The sequence below is a fragment of the Mobula birostris genome, chromosome 26 (genome assembly GCF_030028105.1).
Source record: "Mobula birostris isolate sMobBir1 chromosome 26, sMobBir1.hap1, whole genome shotgun sequence".
Classification (NCBI taxonomy): Eukaryota; Metazoa; Chordata; class Chondrichthyes; order Myliobatiformes; family Myliobatidae; genus Mobula; species Mobula birostris.
This window is the reverse complement of record NC_092395.1, coordinates 19,211,581-19,234,828: the sequence shown is the minus strand read 5'-3', so window position 1 is coordinate 19,234,828 and position 23,248 is coordinate 19,211,581. Positions and strand designations below refer to the sequence as shown.

The following is a 23,248-nucleotide window of genomic DNA, read 5'->3' as shown; positions in this document are numbered from 1 at the left end:
TAACCACACGTCGCGGCAACGCAGAATGCAACAGCTGTGATTGGTCCGCTTGGTAGCATCGCATTTTATCCTACGCTGCAATATCTTCCCATTGGGCGGCTGAAGGAACTCTGGCTGCAATGCTTTCCATAAAGCTTTACAGACCTCCAAAATTATGGAGGACACATTTCTCTTTTACGAAAAAAGACACTTGTGTCTTGTTTACCCGGAGAAAGACTACCATGACCATGAAGCTTTGCGCGGGCAGGCGTGTGCGCATGCGTGACATACGTGAATTGCAGAGCGATGCAGACACACCAACGCACAAGTATAAATGCTCACAACGCACGTAGGCCACTTGCGTAGGTTACGGCTTCCAGTTAATGCAGAAGTATAAATCAGGCCTTAGGAGAGACTCAATGAGGGAACAGACAGTAGTCTCAGGAGGAACACGTTCCCAGAAATCTGCCATGGGAGCCCCGAAAGCACAAGCCCTTATTCCAGATGGACTGGTGGGACCCCGTTCCAGCGTGCCCCTACGGATAGAGGGAATCTTTGCAAGAGCCATCCTTGACACAGGATCGCAGGTTACCTTATTGTACCAGTCATTCTACAACAAATATCTAAAGCATTTGCCAGTAACCCCATTTAATGCACTGGAGATTTGGGGCATAAGTGACGGTGATTACCCGTACAATGGGTGCCTGTCAGTAAGATTGGAATTCTCAGAGGGCGATGTGGGGGTGTCGGAAGCCGTTGAGACGTTAGTGTTGGTTTGTCCGGACCCGGTGGAAACAGGTGGCACTGCTCTGCTGGTGGGGACTAACTCCCCTCTTGTGCGACAGCTCCTGGGAACCTGTAAGGAGAAGGCGGGGGAGAACTTTCTGGAGACTCTCTCGGTACACCCAGTGTTTCGAGCAATGTTCGAAGAAGTGGGAGACCCCCAGGGGCTGGATCCTGAGTTCAAACGAGGGACGGTGTGGTGTACTCAGGTGAGGCCTAAAGTGATACGGCCAGGGGAGGTGGCACTAGTGATGGGGACCCCCAGATTCCCCAGAGTATCAACAGTCGAGGCCCTGTTAGTAGACGCCCCAGAAGAACTTGAGGGGCAGTCCTGGTTCCCGGCTGGGGTGCTAGTGAGACCTGAATTGCAGAGGCCCTCGGTTGTACAGGCACGCCGGATGGGGGTGATTGTAAGGAACACAACGGAGAGAGAGATCACCGTTAAGCACGGGATGCCCCTCGCGCACTTGTTCCCGGTGACGGTGATGTCTAGTGCCCCTGTGAAGCCCACTGGAGGAAAACGATTGGAGAACAGGGGGCGGCTGACTGAGGAGGCCTTTAATTTTAAAGATTCCCCTGTGCCGCCGGAATGTAAGAGAAGGCTGCTGGAGAAGATGCTGAAACTAGAGGATGTCTTTTCTCAGGGCAAGTTTGACGTGGGCTGTTCCAAGAGCACTTGGCACACTATCCAGGTGACAAGTGACACCCCGTTTTGAGAAAGGTCGCAGCGGCTAGCCCCAGCAGATGTGGAAGATGTGCGGCAGAGGTGCAGGTAGACCAAGAGCTCAAATGGGGGTTTACGCCTAGTGCGAGGACTCTGCGAGGGCGCGGGGCAAGGGAAGAACCCACTGTGAAAGAGGTGGGGCCAGTCCCCACCTCGAAAAGGGATACGTCATCGGAAGACAATGATTCGGACATGAGGCACCTGTTTCCGTTCGTTAATTCCCCGGTACCAGAAGAAGAAGCTCCTGGCCCTTCCCCCACTGAGTTAGGTGAGAGGAGGGGGGGTGTTGAGGAGCCGCCTGAAATACAGCCAGCATTGGGGGAAGAGAGGGCGGAACCAGAACCCGAGGCAGAGGGCTCACAGGTGCCGAGGGGTCCCAGTGAGGGTGAGGGTCCGACAGGTAGGCCCAGGGTGTCACTTGTGGTGTCTGAGCAGGAAGGGTCGGCAGAGGAGGTACAGAGGTCTCAGAGAAGTAGGCACCTCCCGGAGAGGTTGACCTATACAGCGCTGGGAGAACAGGGTGCGATCTCTATTGCCCTGGGAAGTTATGTCACTGCTTTATGCACCTGGGTTGGGTTTTGTGTTTTGCAAGGAGCAATGGTGAACTCTGTTAATGTCATGAGGGCATGACTTTTATTTGGTGGGGGGAGAGTGTAAGGGGTTTCTTCTTTTATGTTACTGCGTATGTTAATTAAAATGGCTTTTTTGTTATGTTAAATGCTGGGAAAGTCTCTAGCTAGCACTTTGCTTGGGTTATAACAGATAATAGAGTAAATGAACCAATAGATGTCCATGTTATTCTTTCTTGGGGTAATATGCTGTCTCATATGGCTGGGAACCGGGGGTTTTGGTGGGGAGTCGGAGGAGAGACCGTGAGGATGACGGACGTGCGGGGAAAGCTCAGATTGATCACTCCGGGTGTCCCGAGCTGCGAGTCGCAGGGGTCGGAGTGGTCCCGAAGAGGTCCCCGAGCTCCAACTTGTGCACGAAGAAACTGAACTTTGATAAGAATGGTGCCTTTTCCATTCCTTTTTTCTATTGAACTTCTATTAATCTCATAGATTTAGTAATATCTATAAAGTGTAATTGGTAAAACGTACACTGTGTGCTGGCTGATGATTGATGTTTGAAGCTGAATCCGGTGGCAGTTGTACAGCAACCGACACAACCGGGAGACAAGGTGGGCGGCAGACGGGGTTTTCCCTGGAGAAATACCAGTCAATATTGCTGAGCGTTACACATGTCATGATGAAATAAGGAATCAAATAAACAACCCTTTCCAATTCTGTAATCCTGCAGAGCCACCTTACTCCGTTACATAGTCAGCATCAATTTCTTCTATCTCTGTTTAAAATTGTTGGTGGCCAAGTTCACACAATCATAGAAATTGCCTAGAGATAACATTTATCATGTGTGTGCAACCAAGACCTTTGCCATGCAGATTTTGCTGTTGAATAATACTCCTCTCCTTGATCACCGGGGTACTGCTGGAAATTATGCAGTCATTTCATTATGTTTCTCTGTCAATGACAAGGTGACATCAGTTGAAACATTAACCTTATTTTTCTCATTCCAAACCCAAAGAATCAAATTTATCCTGCCAATCGATAAACTTAACTGTGCTTGTTTTCCTTCATGAAGGGAAGCCACTCCCACCAGTCCATTGTAAACCTTAATCATTTGCGATCCAACACAAAATATTGCCATCTGAGCTGTGTCTGAGCAGTCAGTAGTTTCACCCGCTGCAAGGCAGAAACGCTGAATATCTTTGGCTGCATCTTTCAGCTGATATGAAATGTCATTTCCCAGATTTAGCACAGAGCACTGAGCAGCCATTTGATTCAAAATGATATTTTGAAGGTTCAGAACTTCACCAGGCCACCCAATTTCCCGTGCTATTAATGAAAAGCCTTTCACATAAATCCCCATTAGTGGCAAGCTGAGATATCTTGACCAGTAATGAATCTATTTCATGCCTTAAAATGGTGACAGTTCCTGACTCTTGTGGCATGGTAGCGTAGTGGTCAGCAAAATCATTTTACATTGGCAGCGACCACCGATCAAGGTTCCATTCCCACTGCCGTCTGTAAGGAGTTTGTACATGCTCCTCGTGACTATTTGGGTTTCCTCCCAGAGCTCCCATTTCTTCCCATATTCTAAAGACGTACGTTTAGGATTAGTGAGTATGGTCATGCCATGTTGGTGCTGGAAGTGTAGCGACACTGGCTGGCCGCCCCAGCACATCCTTCAGACATTGCTGGTCATTGACGTAAAATGATACATTTTACTGTGTGTTTCAATGTTCTGATGTACGTACATGTGACAAAGAGGAAGGGAAAGGGGAGGCAACAGGGAGACATTCTGTAATGATCAGTAAACCAAATTGCTTGGAATCAAATGACCTGGAGTCTCAGGCATGGGTATGTCTGCACCCCCGCCACCCCCTGCCCCTGGCACTCCTTCTCTGCCACCTGTCCCACACCCCTCCCTCAGCACTTCACCCTCGTCATTCCAACATCCTTTGCTCCCACCAGATTTACAAACTCGCTCTCCACTCCACATTGACAAATACAGTACTATGCAAATGTGTTAGGCCCCCTAGTATAAATATTGCATCTGCCTAAGACTTCTGCACAGTACTGTTGTCAGTGATAATAAACTTGATTCAGACCCAAATAATCATGCCCTCTGCTGCTTTATTACTAGTTTCCCATTATTTATTTTGATTGGTTTTGTACAAAGTGCCTCTCCACATTCATATAACTGAGTACGTTGAAGAATGGAGAAACAGGTCATACTCAGCACAAAATGTTGACAGTGCAGCACGTACAAGAAGGGTACACAAGGACACGCTTGAAGCATTGCCACGAGCAGTGGAAGCATTGCTCGTGATCTCAAGGAGCATGGAGAGTCCTACATTGTCCTTGCACTGGGTTTTGCATAGTGAGCCATTGGATCTCCAAGTCTATAAATGGAGTTCTCCAGATCTAACGGGCATGCAGCAAACCTGCCCGTGGCTCAACTCCCACTGCAACACAAGCAGATGCCGAACAATAAGAAGGATTACACGCTTACTTTATTCAAGTTCAGGTGCTTGGCAGGTAACAAGCACCGAAGCCCATGAGTGTCATGAGTGCATCCAATTTTGGGACCCGCACTGATGAGGATTGTGTGACTGTTCCGTAGCCCAGGCAGTCGAACAGTTGTACTGACCTGACTGATACACTGGGTCAGGTCACACGTTAAGTGGACACAGATGCAGGCCGGTCCCTTCCAGTGACAAGACAAACCTGAGTACACAAGCAGCACTTACTGTCATAGTCCGGTCCGTGAAGTCCGTGCTCCAGTTCGCGGTCTGGTGCACGGCTTCTTGTTCCGGGGTTTTTGGTTTTCCCCCGTTTCTGTTGTGGGCACATGTTTCTCATTATGGGGCTCAGACATAAATACCTCTGCAAACCAGGGATTCCCTGGGGCTGGTGTTGTGGGGGACATTCTGTGGGAATATTGACTGATGGCCTGTATAGGTCTAGAATGATATTCGTACACGGTCCCTTGCAAACTCCGATAGGATGGCAGGGAGGGAGACTGATGGTGACAGTAATAGCACGGAGTGTGAGTGGGAAGAGGTGGGGAGAGGGACTAAGAACAGGAAGATGAGGGGTCCAAAGAGAAAGAAAGGAGGTGGGTCTAGTGTAGGTGGATTGGAAAGTGAGGGAAGAGAAGTTGAGGACAAGGGCCTGAGGGCAAAATTGTTAAATGTAGTGGTAAGATTTGAGGGGGAAAGGGGAGTAAAGAAAATCGATCTGCTTAGGCTAACAAAAATCGTTAGAGGACAAGTAGGGGAAGTGAACCATGCGAGAGTTTTAGAAGATGGAAACCTGCTGATAGGATGTAAAACTGAAGAGCAGCTGGAGGAGGCAACGAAGATGACTAATTTTGGGAAAGTCAAAGTGTCCAGGGTTGTAAGAGTTGGAGCACAAAGGGTCAATGGTTGCAAAGGGGTGAGCTCCGGGGTTCCCCTCAGTGTTAATATGAAGGAGTTAGTGGAGAACTTGAGGGTGAGGAATAGTTCAGTGAAGAGTGTGAAAAGAATGACAAGGGGAGCAGAGAAAAGGGAGACTGAAACCGTTCTGGTAGAATTTGAGGATAAGGTGCCTCCAAAGGAGTTATATTTTGAATTTCTAAGGTACAATGTAAGAGAATATATATCAAAACCTATGGGGTGTTTCAATTGTCAGGAGTTTGGGCATGTGGCCAAAGTGTGCAAAGGAAAGAGAAGATATGCAAGGTGTGGTGGGGAACATGAATACAGAAAATGTGGAGAGGGAGTGAGACCAAAGTGCTGTAATTGTGGAGGTAACCATAGTGTAGTGGACTGGGGATGTGAAGTGTTGAAAAAAGAGGTGGAGGTGCAGCAGATAAGGGTGAAGGAAAAAAGTCTCATATGCTGAGGCAGTCAAGCTGGCAGGACAGAAGAAAATGAATGAGGGAGGATGTAGCAAAGAGCAAGTGGCAGCTAAAGAAAGGCAAGATGAGAAGAATGCATGGATAGAGAAGAAGAAATTGGTAACCTTTATAGCAGGAGTGGTAAACGCAACTTATGAGATCAAATCTAAAACTGAAAGGATTCAGATTATTGTGAAAGCTGTAGAGCACCATTTGGGTTTGATAGGATTAAAATGGGAAGAAGTAAACAATGAACTCAGGGTACAGTCAAGTCAAGAGACAATATGTGCGGGTTGATATTACTAATAATTTTACTGCTTCATTGGAATGTAAGAAGCCTGATTGCTAATGGACAAGATTTCAAGCAGTTTATAGCGAGGAGGAGAGAAAAGCCAGATGTTGTGTGTATCCAGGAGACCTGGTTAAAACCTAATTTGGATTTTGTTTTATACGGTTATGTGGCAGTAAGGTGAGACAGGACGGGGGGGGAGGAGGAGGATGTGCAACTTATGTAAAGCAAGGTATTGCTTATAGAATACTAGGTGTAGGAAGTGAACAAGAGTATGTGGTAGTATAAGTATGGGCTGAAAGGAAAGAGTTGGTGATTGTGAATTATTATAATCCATGCAAAAGACTAGAGTTAAACAAGCTTGAGGAGATAAAAGGGCAGAATAGTAGTAACGTTGTTCGGTGTGGTGATTTTAATGGACATAATGTATTATGGGGGAGTGACAGAACAGACATCAATGGTCGGGTAATAGAGGAACTGCTAGATGAGAAGTATTTAGTGTGCCTAAATTGATGTTAATACAGGTAAAGAATCTGTGCTTGATCTTACATTAGTATCAAACTCCATTGCATCAGCGTGTGATTGGTTAGTGTACCAAGAAGGAACTGTAGGGAGTGATCATTACCCAATCTGGTGCAAGATAAATATTTCTGCTTCATTGGTCACAGAGAATACAGGTGGGAAATGGATCCTTGAGAAAGCCAATTGGGAGAAATTTCTGGAAAAAAGTGATAGATATCTAAGTCAGGTCAGTGATGGAATGGACGTAGAAACACTTGACAGCATATTAAAACAAGGTATAATATCAGCTACATTAGAATCCGTTCCTAAAAGTAAAGGAAGAATAAAGAAGAGAATAATACCATGGTGGGATGATAATTGTAAGGAAGCAGTGAGAAATAGAAATAAGGCATTTAAACTGGTTAGAAGAACTCATAACTTCCAACATATGATTCAGTACAAACAAGCTCAGGCAGTAGTAAGGAGGACAATAAGACATGCTAAAAGAACGCACTGGAGAAAGTATTGTGATTCAATCGGAAACACAACTCAAGTAGGAGAGGTGTGGGGGATGATAAAAAAGAGGGGACAGGAGAGAGTAGAGGTACCCAGTTCTGGTTGGTGGAAATGTGACTGCAGTAACAAATAAGGAAAAGGCAGATTGTTGGCAAACACTTTTGTTATGGTACATAGTTCCGATAATTTGTCTGAGAAGAGAAGAAGAGATAGAGAGAGAACAAAAGCTGAAAATATGGAGGCTTTATGTAGGAAAACTAACCTTGACGGTGTGCAGGATGTCCCTTTCAGCAAGGGAGAATTAAGAAAGGCACTAGATAAAACAGGAAAGACTGCGCCAGGTAAAGATGAAATATGTTATATTATGATAAAACACTTGAGTGAAGGAAGTCTGGAGAAACTACTGTTTCTGTATAACAAAGTCTGGGACGAAGGGAGAATACCAGAGAGCTGGTAAGAGGCCATAATTTTTCCAATAAGGAAACCTGGGAAAGATGCCAGCAGGCCAGAAAACTACAGGCCAATTGCCTTGACGTCACATGTGCGCAAACTTATGGAACATATGATAAATGAGGGGTTAGTGTACTTCTTGGAAAGTAGAGGCATGGTGGCTATGTATCAAAGTGGGTTCAGGAAAGGAAGGAAGACTATGGATCCAGTGTTGTGTCTAGAAGATGAAATAAGAAAAGCTCAAGTAAATAAAGAGACAGTGGTTGCAGTTTTTTTTTGATGTTGAGAATGCTTATGATATGTTATGGAAAGGGGGCCTCCTAATCAAGCTACATTTAATGGGAATGGGGGGGGGCGATGTTCAATTGGGTTAAGGACTTTTTAAACGGGAGAACTATTCAGGTGAAGATAGGATCAGAGCTATCAAGTCAGTATGTTGTAGAAAACGGGACACCTCAGGGGAGTGTAGTGAGTCCAACTTTATTCTCCATTTTGATAAATGATATATTTGTAAATATTCCAACGGAAGTGGGGAGGTCATTGTTTGCAGATGATGGGACCTTGTGGAAAAGAGGGAGAAATATTGAACATATAGTTACGAAAATGCAAGATGGAATTAATCAAGTTGAAGAGTGGGGGACAAAGTGGGGTGTTAAATTTTCAGTGGAGAAGACAAAAGCCATGTTCTTTACAGGGAAAAAGTTCAGGGGACTTAATTTGAAACTGTATGGAAGTAACCTGGAGAGAGTTGAAAGTTTTCTGTTTTTGGGAGTGTGTTTTGACTTGAGATTAACATGGAGAGAACATGTTAGATATGTAGTTAGTAAATGTAAAAATGTGATAAATGTCACGAGGTGTCTTGCTGGATTGGAATGGGGCGCTGATTTTGCATCACTGAAGTATATTTATGTAACATTAATAAGATCAAGATTAGACTATGGAAGTATTGTATACGGGTCAGCAGCAAAATCTGTGCTGGCAGAACTGGATATCGTGCAAGCTCGGGCTCTCAGGGTGGGCTTGGGAGCGGTTAGAACTTCCCCACTGTGGGCACTCCAAGTTGAAGCAAATGAAATGCCATTGGGGCTGCGGTGTAAACAGCTGGAGGCCAATTACTGGATTAATGTAAGGGGGCATGGTGATAGCCATCCTACAAAAAGGGTGTTGCAGACATGCTGGGAGAAGGAGAGGACACAAAAAGAAAGTTTTGGCTGGGCAGGAGAGCAAACAGCAAAAGATATGGGTTTATACAATAAAGAGTTTTGTCCAAGTGTGGTGTGGCCTGTCAGACCTTTCTGGATATTAGAAAATCCCTCTGTAGGTTTGGAATTGCTTAAGATTAAGCACAGTAATAAGCCGGCTGATATACTCAGTGAATATCATAGTTATAGGGAATGTAAGTATAAAGGTATACAGATTTTTACAGATGGATCAAAGGATCCAGAAACAGGTGCAACAGGGTCTGCAATTGTTGTACCAAGTTATCGAGTGGAAATTAGCAAGAGAGCAGCTGATTGCTTGAATGTATATGCAGTTGAAATGTTTGCCATATTGTTAGCACTAGAATGGAGTGAGCAGGTTGATTGTAATAATATTGTGATATGTAGCGATTCTGTGGCGGCCCTTGCAAGCGTTAAAGCGGGTAAAGCTAGAGGTCACCAGGATCTGCTTTATGAAATCCTGTTTGCAAATTCAAGACTGGCTAGACAAAGCAAAAATATCGCATTCATGTGGGTTCCAGCACATTCGGGTATTATGGGAAATGAGATGGCAGATGCGCTGGCAAAAGCAGCAGTCAAAAAAGGATCTGTAGAGGTCAATATTAAACTATCAAAATCAGAGAGGAACAGCATAGTGTGGAGAAGGATAAATCAACAGTGGCAGCAGCATTGGGATAGAGCAATAAAAGGAAGACATTTACATTCAATTCAGAACAGAGTAGATATGGGAAGAAGTAGAGGAGTAAAGCGGAAGGAGCAAGTAATTATAAGAAGACTGAGAATTGGGCACAGCAACCTTAATGGTACTCTGACCATCATAAATAAGCATCCAACAGGTTTTTGCGAACTATGTCACAGTAGAGCATATCCTTATTTCATGCCTGAAATTTGCACAGGGAAGGCAACAAATGCTACAACAATTACACAAAATAGGACTGGTAGAGAACAGTGTTAAAGGTTTATTGGAATGTGGGGAGAGTGATCGGGGAGGAAATGGTTGTTTAGTTTTTTAAGGGCGACGGGACTGGAAAGACGGCTTTAAAGTGAATGGACAATGGAGGACAATAAATCCTGAAGATGGCAGTAATACAACAGTGTGGATGCCAACTGCTAGAAGAAGAAGAAGAAGAAGAAGAAGAAACTGTTCTGTCCCCCTCCCTGTCTTTTCCCCCCTCGCCTGACTCCCTGCCTGCTCACCTAGCCTGGATACCCTGCCTTTATACCCTGCCTGTACCTCTGAAGTTTTACTGCCAGAGCAAGACCGGAGCCTTGTTAGGTCAAGATAGGGAACTGTCTTTCGTTGTGTGGAATTGTCTCTCCGTGTCCACGCCTTCACTAGGTGGGTCCGGCCATTTGCTGCCACTTAGTGTTGGGATCTGTCTCTGTGTCCATGCCTTCACTAGGTGGGTCCGGCTGTTTGCCACCACCTTGTGTTGGGATCCATCTCTTCATGTTCAGTGTTCTGTGTATGAGTCCCGGCCCTATGTCCTGTTCCCAAGGAGGGGTCCTGGCTCTGTGTTATGTGTATGAGTCCCAGCCCTACATCCTGTTCCCAAGGAGGGGTCCCGGCTCTGTGTTCCGTGATCCTGTCTCTTCTAGTCCAAGGCTCCATGCTCCTGAAGGCCCTCGTCCAGTCCGTGCCTAGTCCAGTCCTATCCGAGTCCTGCCCATGTGTCTTTACCTGTCCTTGTGTCTCGCCCTACCCAGGAGTTCCTCACCCAAGCCATGTCCAGTCCTGTAGCCTCGTCTTGTCCTCGCCTAGTTCTGGAGTCCAAGCCTGAGTCAAGTCCCAGGTTCTGGGTCCTTGCCCAGTCTCTGGCTTGGAGTCCATACCCAAGCCTCCGCATTTCAAGACCAAGACCCCAGCCTCCAAGCCTCAAGCCTCAGGACACCAAGCCTGCCTCCAAGCCTGTCTCCAAGCTCAAACCTCAAGACCAAGTCCCCAGCCTGTCTCCAAGCTCAGGCCTCAAGACCCAAGACCCCAGCCTCAAGCCTCAAGAGCAAAGACCCCAGCCTGTCTCCAAGCTCCAGCCTCTAGACCCCAGCCACGTCCTGTCTTGAAGCCATGTCATGTCCTTGCCTGGTTCTGGGGTCTGAGCTCGAGGCAAGACCCAGGTTCTGGGTTCTTATCCAGTCTCGGGCTCGGAGTCGAAGCCTTATCTCCTAGTCCATGGTTTCTAGTCTTGGTCCCGCTTTCCCTAGCCCAAGTCTGCATTCTTATCCCTGCTCCTGGTCCGTATCCTGTCACGTCCCTACTCTGGTCAAGTCCTGTTCCTTGTACTCCAGTGTCTGTGTCTCGCACTTGGTGTCCCAGCACCCCATTGTGACACTTACAAATTGGCATGACTGAGAAAGAGGTACACTGTGCTTTGTGAGGATCTCAGCACTGCATCAACCATTTGTTAGTTCCATTCTCTGCTCCCTGGTGAAGGAAAGCAAAATGTGTCCATCTTCCTTCAGACAGACAGTATCTGAGCCCTTCCTTGTGACAAATTGTGATGTTTTACTGGCACATGCAGCTTTAACCAGAAGTGAGTTCAGCATCTAGACATTGACAGGCACTGTCATCCTTAGAAGTGATGGTAAAACTTTTTCCTCTCCTCTGTAATTGAGGAATGTGTCATAACTCAGTGATGACGTTGTTTGGGTCTGCCAAAAGTAGTTATCTCCCCCCCCCCCACCATCCATCCCAAGTAGCCCCATAATTCTCAATATATCATCAGCTTAGGGGTATGCTTATCAGGTGGACCAACTAGGCTAATGTGATGCACTTCCTGTTTTGGGGATGTGGTGTGGTAAGGTGAGATGTATTACTTCAGGCTGATGTTTTGGAGTTGTAGTCCTAACGATCAGATGGTATATACAGGTAATTTCTTTTTTGTCATTTTTGTTGTTTTTGCCATTTTTTTGCACTGTTAATATTTTTGCACTTTTTCTACAACTTTTGCCTCTGACAGACAATAACCACCTTTGCACTGAACGTGTTATAGCCTGCTGATGGATTTTTAAAAGTCTGCACCTTCATAGCTCACGTGACCCTTACCAAAACTCACAGTGAGTCTGGATTGTTCCTTGCAGAATTACGCTTAAGAGGTTCCCTCACAAACTTAGGTATAGCCTCTTGCCAAGAGCCCTCCTCCCAATTCCAGCAGGTTGTACTGATCTATATGGTGCCCTAAGCACAGCAACTACTGCTGTATCCATAGCTGGGAGCAACTTTTGCTCAGTCCAATCTTTGTCATCAATACACATTTTGCCAGAGGAGCAGTCCTGATGCAGCATTGCAGACTGGATGTCGACAATCCCTTTCCTCACTTCCCTGTCAGAGGTACTGCTCGACCCACAGATTCCAGCATCCGCAGTCTCTTCCATTGCCAACCTTCGTGAGCCCAATGTATGTCATTCCTCAGCAGCTGTACAGAACTTCAAAACCGAAGTATGCCTCGTTGGCTTCAAACTACAGTAAAAAAAAATTCAATGAGCAATTACTGAAAAGCCAAAAAAAAAACTGCAGATGGAATCTACAAAAAGAAAAGATGAAAAAATGCTGAAGATAGCAATCACCTGCATCTGGGGAGAGTGAAGGTCAGTTAACATTTCCGGTTGATGACTCTCCTTCAAAATACTCAGTCTCAGCTTCTGCTGTCCATTAAGAAAGAGCTCCAAACACTCAGTTCTCTGAAAATAAAAGTGCCACCTCATCTCTGACTTATTTTTAAACAGTGGACCCCAATTCTTCTTTCATAAGTGAAAACCTTTTCTCCACATCCACCCGTCAAATCCTCTCTCGTTTAAACTCCTCTGGATACAAGCCTAGTCTAATCAATCTTACCTCACAAGATAACACAGGCTTTCTAAATATCAGAAATGCTACCTGAACTGCTGAGTATTTTCAGCATTTTCTGCTTATACATCAGTCAACAATTAACCCTTTAAATTGAGTAGGTTTTGCAGATAAGGATTGATAAGGAGGAGTTGGTTCCCTTGAGCTACTGAAATTTTGGTCTCCACCTTCATTCAATGAATGACTGAGCTCCAAATTGATAGTTCTGCATTTCATCAGCACTGAACATTGATTGATGTCATATTCACAGACTATATATTTCTGGCAAGCAACAGTATTTTACATAGAGTATCTTTCTCAGAGTAGCAGCCAGTGCAACTCTGTCTAAAAGTGTGCACACATACTGTATGCTACACACCAAACTGGAAGAGAAGGCACCTGTTACATCTAGCAATATAATGCACAGTTGAATTTTCCACCCATGTGTTTGAATAGCTTTGACTGAATGCCTCTGATGGTATTTAGCAATACCTTATTCAATAACAAGAATTCACAATTAACAATCAAGAAATTACCATTTTCAAATTATCACACAATATAAGATTATGCTCCAGGGAAACTCTACCGAAATTATATATTTCCTTTGAGGTTTTCTCTTCATAAGTCTCCAGAATTTACTTTATTAAATTCAATGTGTTGCATTTCATACTCATGGGCAATCACTCAAATCGATTGCCAGCTCATTAATTCCTTAATCAGTAACAGAAAATTCAAACATTCCATTTAAATTTTAATAGTTGACGGTAAATAATTCTCCGGTTCAGAATCTGTATGAATCAATTCACTATTACAGATTAGTCAATTCCTTTTCAAGTTAATGTCCTTCAAATCAATAATATGAGCAATTTTGATGTATCTGCTACATGATTCCAAATTATTAAAAATACCCCAACATGAATAATCTGAAAGTCAATCAATGTTTTCCTCCATCCCGTTTATTCTAATTATATTGTGGTGTCAGGCTCAATTAATTCACCATACATTAAAATACTCTTGCTCAGTAAACTAATTCAACATGTAAATGCTTATATTTTTTTCCATATCTGTCATCCTTTACTCACATTCCTGATTTCCCACAGAGAGTTTACAAAAGAAAATAAATTACAGATTTGCTCTTGTATTATGCCCTCTTGTAAATTCTGGATATTGCAAAGAACTTTATGCCAATGGAATATTTCAGATATTCAACCACTGTTAAAATGTAGGGAATACATACAGCTGGATGTACACACATGCAGAGACACAGTAGCGTAGCGGTCAGTGCTTCACTTTGCAATAGCAATGATCACCAATTGGGGTTCAATTCCCATCGCTGCCTCTAAGAAGTTTGTACGTTCTCATCATGATCACAGCAGTTTCCTAAGGAAGATCCGGCTTCAAAGTTCAAAATAAATTTTATTACCAGAGTACACATAGGTCCCCACATACAACCCAGAGATTTATTTTCCTGCAGGCATACTCAGCAAACCTACCGAATAGTAACTATAACAGGATCAATGAAAGATCAACCAGAGTGCAGAAGACACCAGACTGTGCAATACAAATATAAATAATAGCAATCAGTAATGAGAACATTAAATAACAGATAAGGAGTCTTTAAAATGAGATTATTAGTTGTCGGAACATCTCAATGGATGGGTGTGAGTGTAGTTATCCCCTTTTGTTCAAGAGCCTGATGGTTGAGGGGTAGTAATTGTTCTTGAACCTAGTGATGCAAGTCCTGAGGCACTTGTACTTTCTACCTGATGGCAGCAGCGAGAAAAGTGCATGGCCCGAGTGGTGAGGATCTCTGATGATGGATGCTGCTTTCCTACAACAGTGTTTCATGTATATGTGCTCAATGGTTCGTAGGGTTTTACCTGTAATGTACTGGGCAGAATCTATTACCCTTTTTCCATTCAAAGGCATTGGTGTTTCCATACTAGGCCATGATGCAATACACTCTGCACTACACATCTATAGAAGTTTGTCAAAGTTTTCGATGTCACGCAGAATCGCCCACATTCTAAAGTTGTACACTTAGAGTAATGGGGTTGAGTGTGATAATAAATCAGCCATAATGGAATAATAGAGCAGACTTAGTAGGTTGAACAGCCTAATTCTGCTCCTATGTCTTATGGTCTTATAGCTAGTGAATTGTGAGCATGCTATGTTGGCTCCAGAAGCATGGCAATACTTGTGGGCTGCCTTGCACAATCCTCACTGTGTGTTTTGATGTTTAGATTATGAGAACACTCAGTGCTCTTTTATTGTCATTTAGAAATGCATACGTGCATTAACAAATGATACAATGTTTCTCCAGAGCGATATCACAGAAAACAGGACAAACCAAAGACTAACACTGACAAAACCAATAATTATAGCATATAGTTACATCAGTGCAAAGCAATACCATAACTTGATGGAGAACAAACCATAGGCACGGTAAAAAGAAGTCTCAAAGTCCCCGAGTCGATCGACTCCTGAGTCCCTGATAACAGGTGGCAAAAGGGAGAAACTCCCTGCCATAAACCTCCAGGCACCGTCAACTTGCCGATGCCTTGGAAGCAGCAGACCACAGCCGACACTGAGTCCGTCCATCCGTAATCTCCGAGCCTCCGACCAGCCACTCCGATACAGCCTCCCGAGCGCCATCCTCTGCTGAGCGCCTTCGACCTCGGCCTGGCCGCTATAACAAGAAAAGCCGAGCATTCGGGGCCTTCTGCTCCGGAGATTCTGGTTACCACACAGTAGCAGCGGCAGCGAAGCGAGCATTTCAGAAGTTTCTCCAGATGTTCCTCTGTACTCTTACGTCTGTCTCCATCAAATCAGAATTGTGCATGGTCTCCTACTTGACGGATTACAGATATCATTCACCAATATCATTCATCATTCGCGCTGCCATCTTCTCCTCCTCCACATGTGACAAATAGAGTTAATCTTAATGGATCTTGTGATGGTGACTAATGAGGCTAGACATTAACTACAAAACTGGGAGACTTGCTAACCCTTCGTTCAAGATTACCTTGGAGTCTTTTCCATCTGCTTGGACAGCAAGCAGGGACTTCTTGAAAAGTTAGCTCTTTTAACTATTCCCTCAATATTGCACAACAGTGTTGGGCTTGATTAGGTGTCTGCAGAGTATGACTTGTGTCTGCAATTTGCTAATCATAAATCCTCTTTCAAACCCCTCTGTTCACCTTTTGCCCATCACTGCCCCAGCACCCCCACCATCCCCCAATCTTTATTGATCTGAATTTGCTCACAATCCATCAATTTTAAAATTGGAAACCTTGTTAAATCCCTCTGTTAATACCCTCTCTCCTTCCCCATAACTCTGAAGGACTCTGAAATCCTCTTGTACATCCTTCACTTACCATTGACAACCACGCCTTCAGAGCTCTATCACCAGACCTCTCCACTTGTCCTCCTTTTGAGATGTGCCTCTAAAACCTTCCTCCATGGCCAAGTTTTCGATCAACTGTTCTGATGCCTCCATTGCAGGCTAGGTGTCAATCTTTCTCTGATAGTTCTTCATTTTTTCCACGTTATAGGGGATATATAAATACAAGTTGGTGTAGCTGTTGTTAATCACAATTATACCACCTCTCTGTGAAAGAAAGTTAAAGAACACACACTGTGCCTGAGGAGCCCATCACTGTGAATGAGCTTATAGTTCCAAGTTAGGTTTGCATGGGAATCAAAGTCTACCTTGCTGGCAGCAGAGTAGTTAAGCAAGCATTACCACTTTCTTTCTAGGTAAAAACTTGACATCTCCCCATGTACTGGTAAGTAAGCCTTGACAAATTGTTACATTTACACTTCCCAATTGTTTATTGATAATAGCTGGAATCAAGAATCTTCTTCCAAAAGTGTGGCATTCCCTCTTCCCTAGTTAATGGAGTCCTCACACACATTTGTCTCATTTCCCATCAGCTTGAAACTTGCTCCTTCCCTGGCAGAACGGCAATATAGTTTCAATTCACCTCACCAGCCTCTATATGCAACACATTTCAGCCATTTCTGGAAGTTGCAAGGAGATCTCACCACTTATCACATCTTTCCATCACCCCCTTCATTCTGCTTTCCACAGGGATCACTCTCTCTGGGACCCTCTGGATTATTCATCCAATCCTGCTTATCCCTCCTTGACCCTTGGCACTTTCTTCTGTAACCAAAGGAGGTGTAGTTCCTGGCCCTCCACTTCGTCCCTTATTACCATTCAGGGACCAAAACAACCCTTCCAGATGAGGTGGAGGTTCACTTGCACCTCTTCCAACCTGGCTACTGCATGCGATGCTCGCAATGTGACCTCCAGTTCATTGATGATCAGTGACTTCTTTGTGGATCACAAGGAAAGGAATTGTTGATGGTGCAAGTCTGATGCAGAAGTTCAAACTGAAATTTCACGATTCCTGTCTTCCCACAGATGCTCTCAACCCAATGAGTTTCTCCGACAGAAAGTTTGTTGCTATTGTATTTTCAAATTACCTCACACACACTCACTTGCTCACCTAGTCTTCTCCTCCCTTTGCTCATCCTTCCTATCATCCCCTTCCCTTCTGTTCAACCTATCATCTATTAGCCTCTGTTCCACCCTGCCTCCCCACCAGTTTCCATCTGCCCATTATATCCTCCCCATCTGGATATCAGCCTCTCTCCCACCCCTCTTAGTACTGCTGTATATTTTCAACCTTTCCTGTCCCCTTTCAGACATTATGCAGAAACTCAATCTGAAACGTCAGCGTACACTTCACAGGTACTGCTTTGTGGAATCTGTTTGTTGGTATTGCTTTTAGAACCAATTCTTTTGATACCCCTTTGAGTTTCTTTGCTTGCTTTCTCTCTCTGTTTACATTCAAATATTATTTGTTTAAACATCAGCTACAAATCATCTCATGGAGGGGGAGAGAGGCGGGTGTGAACTGGGAGAGTTCGCCCAGCCAAATTTTGTGAGATGGCCAAACACACAGCTGAATCACCAACGTTCTTATGGTCAGTGACTGGATCACCACGAGATCAAATTCTGTTTTATGCTCTCCAATTCAATTAGCCCTGCTGAATGGGACCTAATTGGATGACAGGAATTGATTCATTGGAAAGCACGTTTGACTATTTCTAGGAAATGATCAGATCCAACTTTTTTTAGTCAGATGTGGAGAGGAAGTCTGGTTTCTTCGACTAATATCATTGAACATATTTGCGGCATGTGTAAAGAGAAGGAAAACAGGATTTCTACCAAATCGTATGGATTGCAGATTATGGAAAGTTCAACTGCCGGGAGGATAGCTAAAATGTGTGGTAAGGAGTCTATTAAGATACATATTATGGAGTCCCACTCGCCTGCCTTTTCGTCCCCAGGGTTACTGTGCTATGCCACTGTCTTCAATCTGATCCCACGATTGCAGTAAATATTAACTAGTGGGTTAACTGGAAAATCCTTCTGGTGCCAATACACACACACACACACACACGAGCAGAAAACAAAGTTCATAGAAACTAATGATCCAATTTTATTTCTCACATTATACTGAGAAGTAAGTAATGAAATGCAAGTTGCAGTTTTGACTCTAATGATAGCTCCTTCATAGAGGCTTTTGGCTTATGATTTAAATCTACGCCGTGCCATGCTTCTTTAGTCTGCGTAGCAGTGTATTGCTTTATTGTGTAAGTTTTGATGTTTCGACACTTTTTTGATATTTTCATTCCAATTTGTTTTCTCTCCACAACATTTTTGATCACAAGGAAGGACACCAACACTGACATTCTTATCCGTACAACACGACTAAGCCAAGGTCAAAATAAAACAATTTTTCTTGTATTTCATTCATGACAATGCAATGCTGGCAAGGCCATCCTGCGCTGTCCATTCCTAATTGCCCTGGGACCTTTTAGAATGCATTTAAGGCTCAATTACATGAGCGGTCAGGAGCCATATATAGACCAGAATCAGGTTTATTATCACCGGCATATGTCATGAAATTTGTTAACTTAGCAGCAGCAGTACATGGCAATACATGATAATATAGAAAAAAAAATAAATAAAATGTAGTATGTAAATATATGCATATTAAATAGTTAAATTAAAGTAGTGGAAATAAACGGAAATTTTTTTTTCTTAAAGTGAGGTAGTGTTCAATGTCCACTTAGAAATCAGATGGCAGAGGGGAAGAAGCTGTTACTGAATCGCTGAGTGTGTGCCTTCAGGCTTCTGTACCTCCTTTCTGATGGTACAATGAGAAGAGGGCCTGTCTTGGGTGATGGGGTTCATTAATAATGGACACCACTTTTCTGAGGCACCGCCCCTTGGATACTACAGAGGCTAGTACCCATGATGGAGCTGACTAATCTTACAACTTTCTGTAGCTTTTTTCGATCTTGACCAGTAGCCCCCAACCCCAAATACCAGACAGTGATGTAGCCTGTCAGCCTGTCAGAGCAGGTAGTAATGAAAAATTCCCATCACAACAGGACATCAGTAAACAAGATATGGTTTTACAACAATCCACTAATTTAATAGTCATCATCATTATCAATCACATCTTTTAATTAATTTAATTTAATGACTTCAATTTGTATTCTACAGTAGCTGTAGTGCCATTGTTGTTGTTAAGCCTATCACCTGTACCGGGGCATAGGCCTCCAAAAGCTACCCTTCATCTGAATTGGGCTAGACTTTCAAGTTATCCCTGGGTGTAGCCCAATTTTGAAGATCCTTCCTCTCCCAGAGATAAGGTCTTTGCAGCTTCTCTTGGCATTTCTGTAGCTCTGGGTTTTTTTATGGAATGGGGTTGCTAGCCCCATGTCCAACCGTCCTCTTTTCACAGCCAGGCTTGGGACTGTCCATGGCAGAGTTAATGCTCCCAGAACCAATTGAATTATTTGTCTGGGTTGCTCCTTCAGTAACGTATCTACCAAGCCACAAGTCTACCAGTCTACAGAATGCAGCTCTCTCATCGGAAATGTCCATGGAGCCAAATAGTTGCAGTAAACCAAGCTTATCAAATGCATTAGTGTTAGAACATACCTGTTGGATTTCATTTATTTTTATTTAAAGGTACACCTTTGGTCTGTGGGAGGAAACCAGAGCACCCAGAGGAAACCTATGCGGTCATGGGAGAATGTACAATCTCCTTTCAGACTGTGCCAGAATTGAACTCTGAACGCCACTGACCCACCCTGTAATTGTGTTAGGTTACAGTGACGCCTCTAACAATCCAGTAATTTCATGGAAACCATCACAATCTCAAATCTATTTAAGATCTTTAGCAGCCTTGGTAAGATTCAGTCTCATATCTCGTCATTAATAGCCCTCTACCTCAGGGACTGGTCTAGTAATTCCTCTCCATTGCTGCCACAGTCAGGTGAGGTAGCACTATGGACACAAGAGACTGCATGCAGAGTTTTGGCCCGAAATGTCAACCATAAGACCATGGGATCATAAGACATGGGGCAGAATTAGGCTACTCAGCCCATCGAGTCTGCTTTGCCATTCAGTCGTGGCTGACTGGGACACCACGGTGGTGTATCTGTGAGCGCAACACTATTACAGCTTGGAGTGTCAGAGTTCTGAGTTCAGTCCCAGTGTCCTCTGTAAGGGGTCTTTGTATGTCCTCACTGTGGAATGCATGGATTCTCCCCACTTGTTCTGGTTTCCTCCCACAGTCCGAAGATTGGTCATTGGAAATTGTCCCATGATTGGGTTTGGTCATTGCAAATTGACCTGTGGTTGGGCTAGGGTTAAATCAATGTGGTCGGGGGCTGCTGGATGGCATGGATCAAAGGACTGGAAGGGCCTACTCTACCCTGTAGCCCTAAATGAATTTATTATTCCTCTCAACCCTTCTTTAAGTATACCCAATAACGGCCTCCACAGCCATCTGTGACGATGAAAACCTCTTTCATCCCACAGTTACTGCTGAATCCATTGAGTTCCTCCAGCAGATTGTTTGCTGAGGTGACACTGCAGCCTGAACAACTTCACCTAGACCTTCTTGATCCTGCAGTTATGTTACAACATCATCAATTTGGGCAGTGTAATGGACTAGAACAATAGGGCAACATTGCTCCAGGACGCTGATTTTCTATTCAAGTCTTATTAATGCCCACCCATCTCCTTGGCTCTTTCACTCACAGCAACGCTAATCCCACAAGATTGAGTTGTTTGGCTGCCAGTCACAATGCCGAGATAAACAGTGGGTTTACCAGCTACCTGGGCACCAGGCCAAAAACACTAGAAACCTCTCCCATTCCAGCAACCCTTTCTGAATCAAACCTTTCCATACTGATGACCTACATTTACCATTTTGTGACAAAGAGAAAATTCATGAATTCTATAATGCCTGTGTAGATCAGTTTTCCTGGATCTACCAGACAGACTGGTGGGATGAAGGAGAAGATCTGGAAAATAACGAACAGGTTGGTTTCTGGATGGTTGTTATCAGAGAAATACTTTTGACCCTATGCGGTCATACAAAATAGTTAATAGCAACCAAACTTACAGTTTCCCAGATTCTGAAATGCGCTGACTTTCAACAGCATCGTAGTTCTTGGTGGCTCCGTTTAGATTATTGTACAAAGTCATGATTGCCTTCCAGCAGTTTTCAGATTGAAGTCAGCGGGGATAAGTTGGGCACTTTTTCAAGTATGAGGTTCAGGATTGGCAACTGTTCAAAAACGAGGTCAAATTTGCTCACACATAACTCAGGCTGAATATTGGCGGCAATCAGTGTGATTGTGTGATTGTGGTGCATGTTGCCAGCTTACTGAGCTGCTCGGCATCTTACAAGATCAAGTCCAATTAAATGCTTTCTTCCTCCTTCCTTTGGAGTCCGGCACGTGTTTCACTGCACAAGTGCTTACCTGAACCGATTTTGAAGAGCACGACCGGACCTGTTTCCACCACCCTTTTGGGTAACGAAGAAGGTCATTTTGTTTCTTTCGTCAACCACCTTTACCTCAGCTCTCTGATCCTCAAATCCAATCTTCCATCAGAAGCCATTTCTCTTTATTCACTTTCTCTGAATACTTCAACCCAATCTCATTCTAAAATGCTCTGCAGCAAGGAGAACCGTCCCAGCTTCTGTTTACATAGTTCTGCTTTCCTAGAATCAATCTGGTTAATCATTTCTAGATTTTCCTAGAGTTAGATCCAGCACTCCAGTAGTTGTTAAATCAGTATTTTACAAATACATCTGGTAAATCATTGAAACATGTCTCAGGTTTTTTTTTTGCATTACCTTACTCTCCCTTTTCTATTTTCTATTTATGATTTATAATGTAAATTTTTAATATTAACTATCAATTTGTACTCCAGGGAGCACAAAGAGCAGAATCAAATATCGCTGTGATGATTGTACGCTCTAGTATCAATTGTTTGGCGACAATAAAGTATAAAGTAAAACACTTGCAAAGGCAATTACTCAAGAACATGGTCAGATAGTGTTTAGGGGCTCATAGAACTTTCAGAAATCTGATGGCGAAGGGGAAGAATCTGTTCCTAAAACATTAAATGTGCACCTTTGGGCTCCTGTACCTTCTCATTCATGGTAGTAATAAGAATAGGACGTGTCCTGAATGATGAAGACTCTTCACTCCCACTTTACAAGAACCATGAGGTACCTACAGCCTAATTGCTGGTGTAGATTTTAAACAGCTCAGTGCCCTGCAGGGCACTGTTGTAGCAGGACTGGGAAGTGCTCACGAAACAGAACAAACTGGTCTGTAGGGTTCCTCGTGTGGAATTCTAATGTCAGAACAATGCAACAGATGTGTCAGCATCTGTCACCAAGCATCATGATGTACTTACAGCAGTTCCATCTGGAAGCAAGTGAACGCTTTGTTTCTTTGGGGAATGCTGCCTCCCTCTTCCCTGAGACCAACATGGACCAGCACAGAAACAAACAGCTGCAGGACACAGCACAGTGCAGCTTGCATGTGCATCCCCATAGTCATTTATTTATCTATTCGCTTATTGATCCATTTACTTACTTATGTGCTCTTCAATTAAACTCAGGCATTAGAAAGGGCTCACAGAGCAAAACAAGCTGGTCTTACCAGCTCTTCTTTCAGTTAGTCCTGACGAAGGGTCTCGGCCCGAAACGTCGACGGTACCTCTTCCTAGAGATGCTGCCTGGCCTGCTGTGTTCACCAGCAACTTTGCTGTGTGTTGCTGGTCATAGAGGAAGAAGGTGCCAGCTGATCCTGCAGCTCAAAGATTCATATTCATTTATCTATCACATTACATCAAACAACACAGTGAAACGTGTTGCTTGTGTTAACAACCAACACAACCCAAGGGGAAAGAAACAGTCTCCATGATGGGTCTCAGCCTGCAATGTTGACTCTTTATTCCTTGCCATAGATGCTGCCTGACCAGCTGAGTTCCTCCAGCGTTTTGAGTGTGTTACAACCTCAGCTGAGGGCAGCTCTTAAGTGTCGCCACACATTCTGGTGCCAATAGAGCATGCCCACTACGTTCAGCAGAACAACACAAGCAACAACAACGAATGCATGAC

General features: G+C 44.0%; 1 long non-coding RNA gene across 1 annotated transcript in view; it reads right to left on the bottom strand.

Moving 5' to 3' along the window:
* The window catches only part of LOC140188102 (uncharacterized), a 150,793-nt gene that overhangs the window by 111,855 nt on the left and 15,690 nt on the right, over nucleotides 1-23,248 (bottom strand). The gene's annotated exons all lie outside the window — the stretch shown is intronic.